The 19,943-nt window shown below is 37.1% G+C and overlaps 1 protein-coding gene across 1 annotated transcript in view; it reads left to right on the forward strand.

The window, feature by feature from the left end:
• Positions 1-19,943, forward strand: part of LOC104829598 (chromosome unknown open reading frame, human C11orf58) — a 39,556-nt gene that overhangs the window by 12,922 nt on the left and 6,691 nt on the right. The window lies entirely within an intron of this gene.

Below are 19,943 nucleotides of genomic sequence, written 5' to 3' on the forward strand. Positions count from 1 at the left end.
TAGCTGCCTATTTACATGTTGAAAAGTTGTACTTCAAAATGGAAACTGTTATGGTTGCAATCTGCTACTCATAACATAAAAAAATAACAGATATACATAATTCCACTAGGCACTGTATCTTATTATATTAGTCTTTACCAAGAAAAACATTTTCAAGTAATTTTTCTGACCAGAAGTTTATGAACTGAAGTTGGAAAGGTGGTCTATAATTCAGGTAAACAATTTCACTATCAATGACTTTCTCCCTTGCTTCCAAGTATCTAGTGCACACAGAGACTTCATTAAAGTGGATTGCAAAAAAAAATTATACAAAAATATTTGCCTTTCCTGTTGCAGCTTTAATTTCCTTCAATATATTATCACACACTTCCAAATCAGTTATCAGTAACCTTAAATTTAGAATTCCTTATCTTTTTTCACCAACAAGAAGTACTTAAAAAATAATTGTTCTTTTAATACTATTGTGAATATTAGTTTCACTGAAAACAAAATGAAATTATATTGCTATCCAAGAATAAAAATGTTACAAACAACAAAACCACCATCAACAATAAAAAATAGCCTTTGCCTGTATGTGAATTTCATTATGTATCTAAAAGATTATGTTATCTCTGTTTAACTGCTCAAGAGTTCAACATTCGGAATCCGTTTTTATGGCCTCAACATAATAAATGTAGTCATTTTTAGCTGTGTTACAAAATGACCAAAGACTAGAAACCCCAATCCACAACTGCATCCCATTCTACCAGGCACTACTCATCTAGACAGAAGACACACAGTAAAAGGCAGATTCTGTCCTTAATAGTCTTAAGTTTAAAAGACAAGAGAAACAGAAGGTGCAAGGAAAGAATGTAGTGCCTAAATACAAGTATGGAATGTGGGGCAAAGAGAAAGTAAGCAAATGGCTCATGGTCACAGAGGAAGACCATGGCAGAGCCAGAAATTACACCAGATCTCACATTGTCCTCTAACACAAAAGAATTCCTCTCTGCATACATATGGCTTTGCTTGCCTTTCTGGAGGTCTTAGGCCTTATTAAAACTCAGAGTGAGTTAAACAAGATATTTAGGACCTTTACTCTCTTCTTCAAATTAAAATCTGATCATTAATAGGTTAAGCAGGAAGTCCCAAGCATCACCTGTCAAGATGGCAATGTGAGCTTGTCTCTTAATTGCTACTAATAGCTTTATTTCACTCAGTGTGTATGGAAGAAAACTTAAAGTAACAAATTTTCATCCAGTGAGCAAAGGAAGGAAATATAATCTGAAAGTTCCCTTTGACATCTTAAAATGGGAATCACATAATTATGACAAGGGAAATGAATTGCTAGCATTAATCCCATGTCCTCATTGCATTCCTAATTTTTAGTTCACACATTCACCTAACAAGAAATATAATCCCACTGAATTATAATAATTGTGTTAGAGTACATACACATTTACATTCTTAACTGGTTATATATATGTATGTATATATGTATATTTATATGCATGGAGACACAGGAAGACAAATACATATATATTATATAGACACATTGATATGTATACTTCCTGAAGAAATCAAAACATTTTGAAAGAAGAAAAAAATACCTTGCTGGACCACACTCATTACCTGTTAGTGAGCTGTTAATTCAGACTTTTCTTAGGAAAATGCAGAGTCATGAGTTTTACTATAAATATTTTTTAAAGAAAAACCTTTGCTCAGCAGATTTCCAATAATATAAACTGAACATTTTCCTACTTTCTGAATAATGGATATATCTTTTTGTTTAACATTTATAATCTCAAAAATACCTGCATAAGTAAAAACATCTCACAGCATTCTAGCACTTAGGAGTGAAATTATTGCCTGTCATAAAAAGAGCTAAGAGGGCCCAGCACAGCAAAAAAACCCCGTTGGGTTCTTTATGGTCTTTCTGACACACCTCTTCCTATGTCAGACTGTGTAATGCTCGCTTTCATTTGCTATTTCTCTAATCCTAATCCTTGCCTCCATGACAGAAGCTACTAGTTTTGTGGCACTCAAAGCAAAACCGATTAGTAGTACAGATGTATTCTCAGAGAAGGTCAAAACGCTCATGGAAATAAGGAAATCAAAGCCCACTCCAAGATCCAGCTCCGTGCTTTAACATGACTTCAGACAAAGCTTCCCATCTCACCTCTGTGTTGTAATCTTTGACCAACATCTTTGTTCTGCTTCAAATGTGCACAGGTATCACCGTTACAGTCATCAAACTGCTGTTAAGGCCAGCTATTCACTAACTGGTAGTTTAAAATTACAGCAATGCTGTTTAGCAGACAAGTTGAACAAGATAAACGATTTATTCTGTTGAGCTCCATATAGTACTACAGCCACTGAAGCCCTGAAAGAATTCTGGAGCGCTGTACCTACTTTCCCTGACAGGTAAATTCAGAACAATCTTTCAACCAAAGGTAAGATTTTATTTTAGCTATAACCTATCCTTATTCTTCTGCTGTATTTCTGCAGGCATATTTCCCCACTGTTGTAATTTATCTATCACCAGACCATATGTTTTGTTCTTTGTTTTGTCCAGCAGAGATTTTTTTGTTGTTACTGTTGTTGCCTAAGGGCACCAGCCAGAACAATAAGCAGTTCCAAATAAGTTCCCCTTACACAGCCTTGGGTATGCTAAAAATTTACTTGCTAAAGCCTGATCACAAGTGAAATGTGTTTGAACTTTGTCAGTCCTTAATACAGAAAGTTTTCACTTATCCTGGCAAAAAAATGATGAAACCTAGATTTAAAACTTAAAAAAAAATAAACAAACAAAACCCCCACATGCCAGGACTGTAAAACAGAACTACATGTCCTATTTCTCAGTGGTGCTCAAGGAGAACACTCTGAATGGTAATTTAAAACCAGAAAGTACATATATGAAATAAAATGCATAGACTTGTCAAACAGAAGGAATATTATAACAGCAGATCCAGTGCTGTCCTTTTTTACTTTCACTAGTTCACAGTTCACCTGATTTGTATTGACTAGATTGCTGCCACTGATAAGTCTCTTCATTACTGCATCTGACATGAAAATTAACAGAAGACTAATTTTAGCAATATTATAAGCATCCTTCTATAAGTATATCACACAGGTTTTTTTCAATGTGTGAAACATTTCCCTCCTCAATATCAAGGAGATAATAGACATTCGTTATCTAAATTCCGTTTTAAAAGTCCAGGTCCCCCACATTTCTCCATGTTTAAGGAAAGCTGGCCATCAGCAGGAAACAGAGGGTTGAAACTGTTATAATAATTGGCAGGACACTGTGCAGACTCCAAAACGCTTTCTTGAATGGGTATCTCCTAAATCAAATATTACAGCTTTTCCCTGAGTTTATAACATTGTAACATAGTCCACTGGCTTGTTCATTACAGTAATTTTCCTTCCCTTCTCTTTTTCTTTTTTTTTTTTTTTTTTTTTTTTTTGTCATTAGTACACATTTGGATCTATTCCCCTTCTTAAATCTCAGAATATATGGTAAGAGCTTATCCAATAAACACTTTCCCAAATATCCTAAAACATGTTACTTAGCTCACAAAACACCCAAATAAATGGCTATTGCATTGAAGTGTTCAGCATCTTTAACACTCTTCACAGCAAAATAAATTTGTTTAAACAGTTTAAAATGCAGAGGTCAGCCTATATTGGTATATCTAAAATATAACTACTTAAGCAGCATGCCATCAGTGTGGTTCTCAGACTCACTAAGCACAGATTACTGAAAGATACCACCTTTTTGGAAGAGCAGCATTGCCCATTATGAAATATTTTTCAAATCCCAACACCTAAAGCAGCCATATTGTATCTTTAAAAGTAATTGCATGCACCTTTCAAAAATAATAAAACAAATCTTGTAATGTCCCATCAAGTGCTGCCAGTATACCATCTCCACTGTACCTACAGAGAAACAGATATAGAAGAAGGACTTGATTTACCCCATTCACAAAGAATGGCCGTAGCATAACTGCAAGAAAAACTCTGACCTCTTGAGTCCTTATGCCTTAACCACTCAACCAATATAAACAACCCCCTGCTCCTTAATAATTATTTCCTAAGAAATAAACGTAGCATACTTGCAAAACTGTAGCATAGATAGACTGAAACAACTCTTCAGCTGCTTATACTTACAGATATAAACAGTACACAGTTCATAATCCACCTGGAGTTTTCAGAAGGTTTTGATATCAATGCTGTTCAAACACATCCTCTAAAACGTTGAGTCTATAATCCCTCAATATGTGTCAGATAAAGGATTTCATATTGATTTGAGGTCAGGATTTCAGCATAGTGTAACTCATGCAAACTTAAGGCTTTTTATGTTGTTTCTTTTCCTTTGTCTGGCTTCTCCCTTTTCACTTTCAAACACGCAATCTGTGATCCATGAGACTTAGGAAAAAATCCAAAACTGTTTTCCTTGTAATTCAGTACATCCAGATAAAACCATGCTAGAAGGTTATTATTGATGCCTTGTTTGCTCATGCTATACGCACATTCTATTATACATAATCCCTGGATGTTCTGAAGAATCATTGCTAAAATTAAAGAACCTTTGTTTGAACTTGAAGTTTCGGTGAGTGAAAGGCATCTGCTAATAGCAGAAAAGCTTAGAAAAACCTGCAGAAAATTGTACTTCCTTACTGTTACTACTTTTGCAAACTAGCCACAAAAAAATCATGCTAGGTAACCTCAACAAATTGGTTCAGGTGCCTAAGATTAACATTCACAGTGCTTTCCCCGGACATATCTTGCCCTCCTTAACACATACAGAGTCGCATCATTAACTCATTAAGTTTATTTAAAAATTGTTCTCCCTATTTGCGTGGTTGGCTGCAACTAACAGTCTGTTTTGTAAACTAAGCAAGTTTATTCTTGGTCTGTGTTCATGCAAAGCTTAAGAATTGTCTACATACAAAAGTTATGCTTAATTACACATTTAATTTAATCAGCTTAAGCCCTGTACTGTGATGGGATCATAAGGTTGCTTTTTACATGTGAAGTTCCTCTTGTTAGGGAAGATGGACCTTTTATACTACTTTATACTATTACAGTTGCATCCACATCCAGGTTACACTTGCACAATTATTTCAGTAAAACATAATGCATAGCCAAAATACTTAGACTGCTCTAGAACCCATGTTAACAGAACACACATCTGAAAGAGTAAATGGTCCTTAGAAATTTTGGTAAGAGACTTCACTAGGAATTAAAATACTCTTATTCTTGATGTGTACTATTGTAGGGCTGATGGAAAGTTCCAGATATAATAGTCAGTCTCTACCAGAAGAGAAAATGGCATGAGTACTGGTAGAACCAGCTTTATGAGTTTCTGTGGCAACCCAATAACTGAGAAGGTGTTTCAATTTTCACTGCAAACAATCCTTAACTTTGGATGCTTTTAAATAGAATTCAGGATGTATTTATATTTGTTGCTTAGAAAATTGAAAGACTGAAGATGCAAGGTCACCTGAGCCAACAAATCCTAGTAAATACTTGAAATTTCAGAAAGTGTTGAAAATGTCCAAGAATGCTTTCAACTTAGGATGAGATTTTTCAGTACTTTTGCAAAATATAATGGCTCTTTGCTATATGGTAGCACTGGCACTGAACTATAAAAACAATGTGAAACATTAATAATTTGAAATTTTCCTAATGGAAATACCTAATAAGAAACTTTAATCATTGATGACATTGCTATTTTTATAATTGAGCAGGGATCTCCATTCTAGGGCACTAAGAACAGAGGAAAAATAAAATTTAGGTATTACAAAGCCCTAGAATATGTAGTTTCATTAATGGAATTTCAATAGATATAAATGGTTTTAATGAACAAATTGCTCTGTTAGCAATGGAAATGTTCAGTGTGGCTACCAGCTGATTTGTGCTGTATCACACTCATGTGGGTCCAACCACAATAGTTGCTCTTTGCTGCACATATGTCCTGTGGCCTCTCCCTCCACTTTCCCCTGACCATGGGTAACACCACGAGCTCTGGCTCCCTTTAGCACTTCACCAGGGAACGCAGCTAGGAGCTGGGCAAGACGCAGCACATGATTCATACAGAAATGAAGACAAGCTGGCTGGCTGGCTATAGATAGTGCTGCATTCACTCTGCAGTCTTAGCTGCGCAGAGGAACACTTTGGATGACTCTTTCCCTATCTAGTCACCAGTTTTTCTGAAGCTTATAAAAACTTGAAACTTTTCAGACACTGCCCCGCTGTCAAATTCTATTGAAATCAGCCAACATTTTCTGAGATACAGACTGGCACAGATATTGCAGATGTGTTTCTATCAGAAACGAGATTGAAATACACTTGATAATGAACATAAATATATCTATTTTTTCTGGAGGTAAGTGGTTGTCCTGCTTTTCTGCTCCCAGATTCCTAAACTTTGTCCCTCTATGGATAATACAAGAGGTCTCACATTGCACTATCACAATGGCTGGTAGTAGAATGCTATATCCACAGATTTGTTAAATTCCACCATCATCAATACTTCTAAGCAATCCTCTATTTCAGTAGCATAAAAACATTATCAACTACATGGATATAATGACAGAAACATTTTAAATGCTATCAGACTGTAAAAGCAGTATGTTATGGACTCCTGGAATACTAGGCAACAGGTTATGGAATATCCTTTATAAGTTTTCAATTTTGGAAAAATGAAATTGTTTGCATATGGAAATTTTTAGGTATAATATTATTTCCTCACAAAATACCTGTAGATTCAGAGAGGCAAAAACACACTGAAGTGTAAGAGTTAGGTATATATGCAACTGACAGAGTGCATGCAAAAGATTGCGTGCTGTTACTCATGTATTATATACAGAGTATATATGCATATTCATATATGAATTGAATACCTTATGAAATTCAGTGTACGATAATGAAAATACAGATAGACTTACAGATGAGATTTAGGCTTCTCACTCAAATGTCTGTTATCCACTGTAAAGCAAAAATAATCAGAAATGGCCAAACCCGTCTTCAACAGATACTTTTTTTTTTAACTAGGTACCTGAATGTTACACACAGTCTAAAAACTTTCATGTTATAAATCACTTCAGAAATAACGATGGATTTATAACTCCCTCTCGATACTGCAGACAAGTGCTACTCTAATCCAAACCACTGGGATCAGGCAGGTTGCATGATACACCCTCACTCAGGACTGTTTAGATCCACCTACACATCAGCACTGAAAGTTATTAGCAAGGCATAAAGCATTTGGAACTGTGGCATATTTACTATTGTTCATATTTAAAATCTCCTTTTAAATATTGTGTAACTTTCTGAAGTTTTATTAAGGAACATTTATTGGCTATTAAATCACTCCTCACCCTGTTGCTCTACAGGACAACACTGCATGCTCTTAAAGGCTTGGGTGGCCTAACAGAGTCTGTGACTGCTCTCGGACTTCACTTGCTAGATATATTTACCTTACTTCTACCATTTCATATGGAATTATTTGTCAGTTTCAGTGCCATTCCTTCCTCTGAGCCAGCGCTTTCATTTTATTTAATTTTTATCTTTTAGATTCATTTTGCCTCTTCAAGGAATAAAGAAATTGAGGAACTAACTCCAAATTTAAGTTCATATGGCTTCCATCTCTTTATGATAACCCTCTAGATAAGCAGGCACATTCTGAAAAGCACAATGATAGATTCCTTTGTATAGTGGTCTCTCTTCAGATCCCACAAATAAGCACCAAAAAAATTCTTAACTAATACGGAATTTCAGCTTAGATGGTCACAAATTAACCAGAGAAGGGTGAATGTTAGTTTAAACAAATTACTCACATTTTCCATTTTTGGCCTATAGCATAAGAAATTAGATAGTTAATTTTAAATGCAAAACTTCGTACAGCGTGCAAATCATGTCTGTATGTCAAAGTAAAATAACAAACCTAATGAGGAATGTTAAAAAAGCAAGACCCATTAGTTTAAAGATACATGGAAGCAGCCAAAGATGACAAACATGCATAAAATTCAAAACATGATGGAAAAGGGAACAGGCACCGAACCACATAAATCAGTGTTTTGAATTCTATTTCTCTGTGGGTATAATTGTACCTTAGTTTCTTATAATGATTTATTGAGGTAAATAGTCTGTATGGTTTAACAGCTACAGCTTCAAAGTGTCAGGCACAGACTCTCCTTTATTCATGAGGCAGCTGAGTATTGGGATGTGAATTAGCTTCTGTATTCTGGGACTTGGCAAAGTTTGTTTTTAAGGTCCTTATAAAGGATTCATGTTGATGCAGCTATTCAAATGTGAAAAACACTGTGCTGTAATGGATGAAATAGAAAAGCTTTACAGTAATTCTGGAGGCAAAAAAGTAAAAACACTGAAATAAACCATTCAGAATTACTTTCAGCAAAAGAAAGGAATGCCCCAGAGTTAATTTTAATACATTATATCATTTTGGGGAACACAGAAAAAAACTAATTTCTTGATGAAGTACAAAAGTGCGATGGGATTCCAGAATTTACTTTTAAGTTAAAATAAAATAAAGTACAAAAAAGAAATGGTAGAAGTTTAAGCTGTGATATTCACATTTTGGGTTGATTGCCAAACCACACGTTCTATTGCTCTCAGACCAGGATAAACCAACCATTAACTAATCAAAAGAATCATTATCCATGAAAGCTATGATGGCATTTTAACAGTTCTTAATCTATTAATAAGAAAGAATAATTTGCAAAATATATTCCCTCTTCTGTTTATATTCATAGGGCCATTCTTAGCAGAAATTATATGTAGGCTCCCATGGTGTAGAAACCCTATGAAAGCCATGAAAATTCACTAAGCTTCCTTACGCACTGTGCCAAGATATTCAGCAGGAACTTTGGTCATTGCCAAGAAACACGTGTGCCTCAGATACAGAAGCTCTGCATGTACCGGTATTTCAACATTCCTGGAGAGAAATGTGACCCCTTGATGCATACACTGGTTTGCTGGCATGCTTGCATTCCTCCCCATCTGTCAGAGTGGCATTCTGCCTTCTCACAAGGTGGGATGCCAGTTTCGGAGCACAGGTGCCAACCAAATATAGGTTCAGACTAATACTCTGCAAAATGTGGCAAATGACATTTCACCTGCAAGAAGATCGTCCTACCCCTGACCCATGCCAAATTAGGATTGCATGCTTCATTAGCAAAGGGGCTCATCAGCTGAAAATCATAGGCAGCACCAGAAATGCTGGTTTTCCGTATAACGTCTCCTAGCTGAAGGTCTTCAGCACTGAGGTTTAATTTACAATACGCCAAATTTTCCTAACGTTGCGGACATACAGCCCTTTTGAGAAAGCCGCAACAGACCATGGACAGAGATCTGTTGAATTCATCCTCCCAGACTCATTTCTAACAAATTCCAAGATTCTTAAAAAGGGCAAATGAATTAACAGTAGGGAAAAGGCATAAGTAAAGATTTGCGTTACCTCTAAGGGGGTTTGCTAACAACACAAAGAGAACTACCTTTATTATGACTGTCAAAAAACTCCAACCAAAACCACTTGTTATCAACCACCAAATTGCTCATATAATTCTAAAATCCTTAAATTATAATAAAATATTTTATTATAAAAATTGACATACGATATAAAAAGTTAAGTTAGCTTTTAGTTTGAAAATTTACATACATGTGAAAATACACTACTCATGAACAACCATTATATAAAAACCATTCAACATACAATGACAACACTGGATAATATCAAATGGTGTTTCAATGCCCTCAGAATAAAGTATATTTTGAAGTCTTTCATTAATGAAAATATTCCACACTAAATTAATCTAACAAGAAAAGTTAAATATTCAGTCGGTCAATAAATATAATAGCCACAAAGTAGTGTTGGTTTTGCTTCCAAATTAGCATAGCCTACTTTATTTATAAATGTACAAAACAAAAATGAAGCATTGCTAGTCTAAAAAAATTATCTGCTTTCAGGAAACAATTCACTATCCCTTCTTTTGTAATTTACTATGATTTCTGTAATTTATTTATCTCAGGATACACCTAATAGATCATCAACTTTAGGTGATTTTGTTAAACTAACTATCAAAAAATGAGAGTCATATTATGCATAATTCTGCATTATTTAGGCTATTCAGAAGGCATGCCACTGCTATTCCCAAACAACAAACTCAAAGCTATTAATTCTTACTAGCACAAAATTATGACTCAATACATTGAATTCTATAATTACAATTCAATACATTAAGATGCAGTGTCCTGCATCTGAGATGGAATAACCCCATGCAACAGTACAGGCTGGGGGCCAACTGGCTAGAAAGCCTATTTGCAAGAAAAAAAATATAGGTCCCTGTGGACAACAAGTTGATCATGAGCCAGCAGCGTGCCCTGGCAGCAAAGGCGGCCAACAGCACCCTGGGCTGTTTTAACAGGAGCATTGCCGGCAGATTGAGGGATCTGATAATTTCCCTCTTTCTGGCACTTGTGAGACTGCATCAGGAGCAATATCTCCAGCTCTGGTCTTCCCAGTACAAGACAGATATTGAAACAGTGGAGGAAGTCTGGCAGAGACACCAAGACAACTAGGAGGCTGCAGCACAATATACAAGAAGTTGAGAGAGCTGGGTTTGCACAGCCTGGGGAACAGCAGGTGAAGGTGAGAGCTTTTTGCTGCCTGCAACTGCCTAATAAGAGGGTGTAGGGAAGATGAAACAAGGCTCCTCGCGGAGCTGTGCAGTGACATGACAAGAGGTGACGGACACAAGCCGAAATATGGGACATTCCAATTCAATATAAAGAAAAAAATTACCTTGAGGGTGGTCAAACACTGGGCCAGGTTGCCAAGGAACACTGTGGCATCACCATCCTTGGAGATACTCCAACTTGACTGGAGATGGCCCTGTGCAACCTGCTCTAATTGGACCTGCATCGAGCAAGAGGTAGGACTAGATGACCCCTGGCGGTCCTTTCCAATCTACATAATTCTATGTTTCTATGATATACATGATACGATTTGTATGATACACATACCAGTTTTAACAATGCCATATACAGGAACATTTATCAGTATCGCACCCTAGACACTTGCTAAACTATTTAGGGACAGCATACAGCCTTACATTTGCTTTTCTCAGCTTTTCATTCAAACAAAGGCTTCAGTCTTTTGTACAGAACTTACTCCTAGTAAATTAACAGCATTACACATGGCATTTATACTAAGCCTTCCCACTTTGGATCCCAAATGCTTTAGAAATAATGCATTATTTAAAATAGAAAAAGGCACCTGTTAAAACAGGCACCAGAAAAACAAGGAAAGTGGCATAAAGTCAGTAGAAAAGCATATTTTTCTTCCTGGCACACTGTGCCTATATGTCACAACCACTGTCCTAATGTTAAGAACACTGTCCTGCCTCTAGGCAGGATACCACAATTCCATGACAGTCTCAGGCATATCATAAATATCACAAGAGGACATGATCTTTCATGCCTACTTTAATTTATTTAAAATTTATTATTTCAGACTATTAAAAATATCCTGATGCTTGGGCTACAAATTTCTATGCTCAAAGTCAAAATGTACATAAGTTGCTGCAGTTCTGCACCTGCAACTTAATGTCATTTATTATAAGAAAATGAATACCAAAATGGTAAAATCAACTGCAGTATAGGTAGAGTGCACGGTAGGTTCTTGGCAAAGTCGTCAGATAGTTTATAGATTTTTAACATAGTGTATACCTTGAAAAGATCACTACATTAATTTTAAAGATCTGATGTAAGAAATAAGATGTTGGTGTTAAACAGGTAAAAGAGGGTAATAAATTTCCCTTTTATTTTTGTGTTTATTGCAGTCACTCAAAGCCAATAGGCTGTGACTGATACACAATTAATAATCCATGAGCCCAGTACCTGGACAAAGCAAACATGTATTTGCATGTCCTTTTGTATAGTAAAGATCTTCCAGTAGCTAAAATGAGCAAAAATCAGCATTGCCAAGTAGACATGCTGCCTACGTTTTAAGTACCACAAGTCACCAGAACACATACAAACTGGCTATAATGGACCCGATTCATCTTCCTATAGGCTCCTGTAAATAAGACGGGTAATGAATGATCACATATTTGGAACATATACTGTCAGGACACAAATTAATGAAATTTTTTTTGCAGTAGGAAAAACTTTCTGATGCAGTGGCAGCAGACAGTACTGTGATACAGCTCTGTCATGGGGATGCAGATACTGTCAGAAAAGAAAAATCTCCAGCAGTCTTCAAAGTTTATTTGGACATTGGATGCATATTAAAAGTCTATGTGCTCCACTGATGAAAGTTAAGCAGAAACATTTCTTTTCCAAAAGGAGTGACTTTGGAGCTATGCAGATATATCAGAGTTTTAACACACCCATTTTCTTCACACCTTTCTCAAAGCATTTTGGATGATGTGAAAAGCAGCAGTGTAAACATATCTGGTGTTATTTCTTATTCCTTTCCACTGACCACTTCCACAAATGTTACTGAAGTCCCTAGGGAGGAGCAACTAATACAATCGTAGAGGATTGGAAAGGAGAACACACAGAGACACTGTTTTTCCCGTATCAATTACATTTCCTTCTAATTTCTCTTTGCCCAACCAGTAAAAGATTCAAAGGTGTCGGGAACAGGAATAATTATATGAAGAGACAAATTCTCTATACAGACAACTTCCAACTGACTTCAGAGACTTTGGCTTTCACAGCACCGCATTACTCAAAAAGGACAATGTTAATTTTGTTCAACCTTTTTCAGCAGAGAGTTATTCACTGAAGTATGTTAAGGAGTGGTTTGTCCATGCCATTTTCAAATTACCCAATAAATTAAATTCCCTAAGAGAAACAGATGGAAATGTTAGATTCCCTTTTCATTTAAGTATTCTGCTTTACTAGAGATGGATGAAAAAGGAGATACACCAAAGGAAGAAACTACTGAGTTTTCACTCTAAACAAACACAATTCATTTTGATAATACTGAAGATTTTGTCTCATCATTCAGACTCGCAGTAGAATAATTGAATTTGGCAGATACTTTCTGTGAAACGTCTTTATTGGTGCTTTTATGTGTTAGCAAGCACAAAAGAAAAAGAAGGAAAAGAAGTGAAATATATATAAAGCTATATCTTCATAGCAATAAAAATGATTTTTACTCAGGTACAATATTCTAGCACTGTACCATGTACAGTGGTAAATGAAGAGGCCTAGTCAGTCTAATATGATGTAAAATCTTAGAGGAAGCAAAGCGCTATATTTCCTTATTTTGATGTAGCTGGTTCACATCAACTCCAAGTAAGAGATATATGGTTGGCCTTGACTGGCTACACTGATACAAAAACTACCTGGGTCCTGCTTCCACTAGGACTGTACCTAGAGAAAGGTGTCCTAACATACCTTTTACGATGTTAAAAATGAGGATTTTTAAAATCTTTGTATTGAGGACAAAGCCTAATACATGCAATGGTACTGGAAGCCTGCACAGTGCTGGATTCAAGGACATCATTTCTCCATTCTTTGTTTTCTTCATTTGTTAAACTGGGGCAACAATTCTTTTTTCTGTGGTATTGAATAATGGCCTGTTCTGCTAGCCCAGAAATAAAAGTAAGTGAAGATAGTCTTTGTATTGATGTGCTGCCTGCCTTGTTTACGATAGAAACTATTTTGTTTTTAGAGGGGAAGTGTTCTAAGAAAAGCTTTTATAACAGGTTCAGAAATATAAAAGCCATTTCAGGATGAGGACATCTCTATCCTTTATTTTGTTAGTCCTTGAAAGGGCTTTTTAAATGTTAACAGCTATGACTGCCTTCCCTCAACTGATGCTCCCTTCTCAGCAATCCTTCTGTTGATATCTCTTTGTTTGCTCTTAACTTGTCTCTCCTTCTTCCCAACCCCTTAAAGCAAAACTTAGCAAGAGCTTGGAATTGAACTTTTGGCAGACTTCGGGCCACTAAAACACACTGAATAAGTATGTTGCATAAGTCAGATTTCAATAAAAAAATTTCTTTCCCCACCTCCAGTGATATACAGAATATTTTCCACTCTTCTCTGTGGCAACCTCTATATATTGCAGTGACAACTACTAAGCGAAGCTGGTCAGAAAACAGGAAGCATTCTCAGCTTAAAATATGCTGAAAGAGATGAAACAGTTTTGAAATGCTAGGGTAATGTCCTGTTTCCATTTAAAAAGAAATAAAGCTTTCTGCCTAAAACAAATTTAATCTAAACTGTGCACTTAAAGTAGGGTGTATGTGTACTTACATACTTTTTTTTTTTTTATTTCAAGCTAAAAAAAAAATCAGTTGTTTCCTTGTTAAGCTTTCCTACAGACAGATACTGGCAGCATTCCCTGTCTCACGGTGATAGCTACTTTGAGTATCAGAAGTTCATTAGTAACAATTAAAAATTCTACAGCACTTGAGAAGAGGTTGATCCTATTTTATATGCCAATGTCAGTTAGCATATTATAAATTACAGTAGTCCAATTACACTATAGCTAATATTTAGCACTTATACATTGCTTTGAACACACACTGTGCAACCCTTAATTAATTCTTAATGCTGGCATGTAGATATATTATCCTAATTTCACAGATAAAGCAGAAAGGTGAGATAATTTGCCAAAGGCACTTAGTCTTGGGTGGAGCCAGGACTATAACAGGGGAAGATTCAACTCTGAATCCATGGCTTCCAGGCCAGGGCTGTCCAATATCTTGGTCAGCATGTGATAGTTTTATTACTGCAGCTTAGTCGGTTACCGCACACCAAAGACATCCTTACCACATTACACAACAAAAAAATTCTTTTGGCTGTCAGACCTAGTTCTACTGTCATCTACCCTAACTCTACACAGAGAGCTCAAAAAAAAAAATTTAAAAAAAAATAATTTTGAAGATTCTACATCAGGTTCTTCAAACATGAAACTGCTTCTGCAAGATCTAGTTAATCCTCAGCTTTCCCATACTTAGTTTTCCTAAGCTGTTGTCTGCCCAAAAGTTTTTATAATACAGATTGCCAAGATTCAAAACTTGGAATTGGACTGGAATAGAAAATCTTCATTAAGGTAGTTTTTTTAGTATTTCCTGTAATAGAGCTGGTGTTCACCTATCTTCCTCCCCCATAGATGGTTCCCATCCACAGACTGGAGCTCACGATAGAAGCAGAAATATATATAGAAAAGTCAGAAGTAATTATATACAGTGTTATATAGCACATCATACAATTTAATTCATTGGCTATTTTCACCCAAAAGTAAATCCCCTTGAAGCACACATTGGACTTCCCCATCCTCCCACATTACCCACCAAGTGCACCCAGGTCCCTGAGCAAAAGCAATCCTGCAGATGGATTTGCCTTTGCCTGAGACAGGCATAACCCAGACTGCTTTCCCTAGCATATTTTTTATGTGCACTACAGAGACTTTATCCCCTTCTACGATACGTAAATGTTCTGATTAGGCAGGGCCAGCTCAATTGGTAGATCCTTGGTTGACTAACCAACTGGCCTTTGCTAAATGGGTATCCCAGTGTTCAAAGGTCCCACCCCCATTGCTCTCAGCATAGTCTTTAACAGTTCACCATATTGTTCAACTTTCCCAGAGGCTGGTGCATGATAGGGGATATGATACACCCACTCAATGCCATGCTCTTTGGGCCAGGTGTCTATGAGGTTGTTTTGGAAATGAGTCCTGTTGTCTGACTCAAGTCTTTCTGGGGTGCTCTGTCACCATAAGACTTGCTTTTCAAGGCCCAGGATGGTGTTCCAGGCAGTGGCATGGGGCATGGGATGTGTTTCCAGCCATCTGGTGGTTGCTTCCACCATTTTAAGCACATGGCGCTTGCCTTGATGGGTTTGTGGGAGTGTGATATAGACAATCTGCCAGGCCTCCCCATATTTGTATTTCAGCCATCGCTCTCCATACCACAGGGGCTTTAACCACTTGGCTTGCTTGATTGCAGCACATATTTCACATTCATGGATAACGGGCGCGATAATATCTATGGTCAAGTCCATCCCTCAATCATGAGCCCATCTATATGTTGCATCTCTTCCTTGATGGCCTGAGGTGCCATGGGCCCACCGAGCCATAAATAATTCAACCTTATGTTGCCAGTCCAGTTCTGGTTCCATCACCGCTGCACTTGTCCAGTTCTATCATCGCTGCACACTCCTCGGCTTCATCAAAGTTCATCCTTCATTAATCTGGGTGCTTTTTACTGTAATACCCTTGATATGGCATACGGCCACCATAGTGATGGTAGCAGAGGATGGTTACAATCCATCGACCTCTGGGTTATAAGACAGTGTATAATTGTACAGGACAGTGAACAATTTTGTTACCTTATCTGTCATTTCACCTCATCTCTCTCTCACCTTATTGTCTATCTCTGTTCATTTCCAACAAAAAACCTCAACGTGCCTCCCTATTGTGCTTTAGCTATACTGATAGAGAGTCATTTAGTTGAGGTCTGATTTCTGCATTGTAGGCAGTTTCTGCTTCATGCAAAAAAATCTCACCTCCTGTGAATTGAATGTTAATTTCAGGATAGTCTCTTAAGAGGCACTATTTCAAAGAAATGTGGAAAATTCACACCGATATTGCCCAGGATCCTTACCTACTGTTTTGCTTATATCCTAAGACAGTCTCACAGATTGGAAAAGACAGGTTTCTTCTTAGAAACCCAGTCTGTCTTGTTCTCCTGCGAATCATTATATTTCTCAGTTGTTCAAAAGAATACAGCAAATATAACATTGAATCCTAGCACGACAGGATTTTCAGAACTCCTTTCTTATCACTTACTAGTGTTACTGGAATTATATAAAGCTCATGAGTTGCACATCCTCAGAATTATCTGAAATATCTCCATAAAGATAAATGAAATCTTTACATAACCAGTCTGCCACTGAGAGAACCCACATTTTTGTTAGCAGTCAGATCACTCCATTTTTAAGTTACTCCATAAGCAGATGGATGCCATTTAATGCTAGGGGTATATCTGTTTATTAAGGTACCTCTTTTCTGCAAAACCAGAGCATTTTTATCCCAAGTGAGCAATAAACTAAGGGGAAAAAAAATGTAAAAGCCTCTCACTAAAATATCACCAGCACATCATTATTTAAAATGTAAACAAAAACAAAATTACCAAACCATTAGTCAGCCATATAAACATTAGTACATTCTAGTTGTCCTGAAAAAGACTTAAATTTAACAGTAAGCCACAACTAAGACCCAATTATAATAGCTGATTTAGAGTTTAACAGTCTCATTTTCTTGCACTTTTTTTTTTTTCCCAAGGCAAACCTTCTCAGTTTGTCCCATAAGGGAACCTTAGCCATGAAGCTAAAATTTCACACTTGTTTTTATTAAGGAACAGGTCTTTAGGCATAATAGTACAGAAACTGTAATAAAAGCTTAACTTTAAAAAAATTGAAAAGGTACAGTTACACTGGTATCAGATTACCACAATTCCTATTAAGTTAACAGACTAAAAATGCTGCTAGATACTACTCTAAAAAATTGAGTTTTTTAATTTATAAAGTAATGTTATTTTTTACATTTTTTGCATTTTACTCCCCTTCTGTTAGAAATAATTTTTAAACACTGAAACTTAAATTAATCCAGTATTACAGTCATTATATAATATTCTATACATTTAAATACATTAAAATGAAGTTAAAGTGGTAAATATAACATTCTCTCATATTAATGCTCCCTTCTGCTCTTTATCATTGTCAAACAATAACTACAGAAGTTGTAGAAAGCAGGTGTAACAGCTATGCCTTTCTATTTGATTTTGCACACTCAAGCAGTGCAATATATGTGAATGTGAATTTAAACATCACTATCCTAGTGCTGTTCCATATAAATAATAATTGAAAATAATTATATTCTACACGTATCTATAACTCTGAATCTACCTACCCAGGAGTGGAAGGGCTATACCAGCACATTTCTACATTATTAGATCTGCTGAACTTTTGTGCTCCATCTTCCAGAATATTTTCTTATCAACTCTTCTTCCATTGTATTTCAGTCCTACAAAAGAACGATGGGTGACATCTGAATAACAAGGTTCAGGGAAAATGTCAAAAAGTATCAAAGTGACTGAGGAGCTTAATTGCCATACTCACAAAAAACATAGTAATGACACATTTTAGCTCTGTAAGGAGGAAATTCATAAAGACAAACTTAGCTAGGAGCAGTTCATCCCCCAAGGACACGGATTCCTCTCAAAGACAGTTCAGAGCTGAAGCCTAACTTTAGAAGCCCTATAGGAACTTTTCATTCACTACAGGGAGAGCATAGGAAAACTACATTCAGAAAACTGAAGGTAGTCACTGCAGGATCTTCCCCAAACTGTTTGAAAGCTGGACTCAGCTGCGACCAGCAGTCAGATCATCTCAGCTAAAAGTGAGTTCATGGAACCAGACCGACCACCATCACCCACCCCAAGCTGCTTCAGCATAAAGAGAAGTTACTTGCAAGGAACTGAACATCCTTCCTTTATGAGATGTGCCGCCCATCAGCATCTTTACACTGTGTGTAGACCTATGTGTTATGGGACCTATGCGCTATGTTTTCAAAGTTATGTTTACCCCTAATCACTCTTTGCAGAGTGTGGTCTTCTTGCCTTGCAGATGACTACACCTGGCATTGGCAGGCACAGCCTACCTTGTCATTCCTTCCGTCTAATCCTTAAAATCCAAAAAATTTCCCTGATGGAACACAGAGCTAGACAGGGTGGGTGGGTAGACTTACTGGCTCAAATCCAAAATGTTTAACAGGTGTAGCAACACAAACAATAAAAATGAGAATAAAAACTTGTGATTAGAATAAGCCAAACAAACCACTACAGGTAAGCAGATGCAAAGAAATGCAGCTTAGATCACTGCAAGTTAAAAGAAAGTTCAGATTCAAGCCAGTTATTGAGAAGAACTGAAGATCTGGGGCATATTCTGACCACCTATACTGTATGTACAAAGCACGCAAGAAGACTGAGAGAACGAGCACGTGTAATTTATGGGTACTGCTGGAGATGAAAAGTCCCATGGCTGAAGTGACTGCCTTTATGCACACAGACAACACGAACGTACAGACTGACAACCACTCAAAAAAGATCTAATTAAGACACTAACTTGAGCTCTTTTGACTAAACAAGAAAATTGCAATCATTTGTTTTAAATCAATTGTTAAGGAGGTTTCAGTAAGACTACATACACTTACACACGCTCATACCTGTTTTCACCTTAAGTAGTTTACCTCATTTTAATTTCAAAAATCCTTAAGCACCGAACTTTAACCTTAAACTAGCCAGGTTTAAACTGCAACATGAATTGGCACACACTGTTGGCACATTTCGGCATGCGCACCTTAGCCTCCTGGCATTAGTTGGACCGTTACAACTTTACCATGGGGATAAAGTCACTATGTAACTGAGGAATTAAAACAGAAGGGATTTTCATAACATGAAGGCGAGAAGACCTGAAGATGTGACGGTGCATCTTCCCATCCAACAAATCTAAGCAAAACCCCCAGAATATTAACATTCAGTGGTAACCCATCCAAACTGAGCTAATTCTGAAGCATACGTCTGTATGTGAGAAAATACTAACTTGGGGGGTGGTAAGTGAATTTCTGCTTTGTACACGGCACACATGTGGAGGAGATGGGACGGCAGGAAAGACAGTGATGGCAAACGGCCAGAGCAGCTGAAGGGTTAACTGGAGACATTTGGAGCCCCAAACACAGAGGAGTCCGCACAGGTCACAGACTGCCGTTCTCCACACGAGGTGGCAGGGCCGGTCGGCGGGAGGGGAGCCCCCGCGTTACTCCGGTGCGGCGGCGGGAGGGATTTCGGGTCAGGCTGGAGCTGGCGGGACGCGGGCGGTGGCTGAGGTGGACCGAGAAGAGCGGGAGAGGCGCCCCG

This window comes from Haliaeetus leucocephalus, unplaced genomic scaffold (assembly GCF_000737465.1).
Source record: "Haliaeetus leucocephalus isolate CR32 unplaced genomic scaffold, Haliaeetus_leucocephalus-4.0 Scaffold173, whole genome shotgun sequence".
NCBI lineage: Eukaryota > Metazoa > Chordata > Aves > Accipitriformes > Accipitridae > Haliaeetus > Haliaeetus leucocephalus.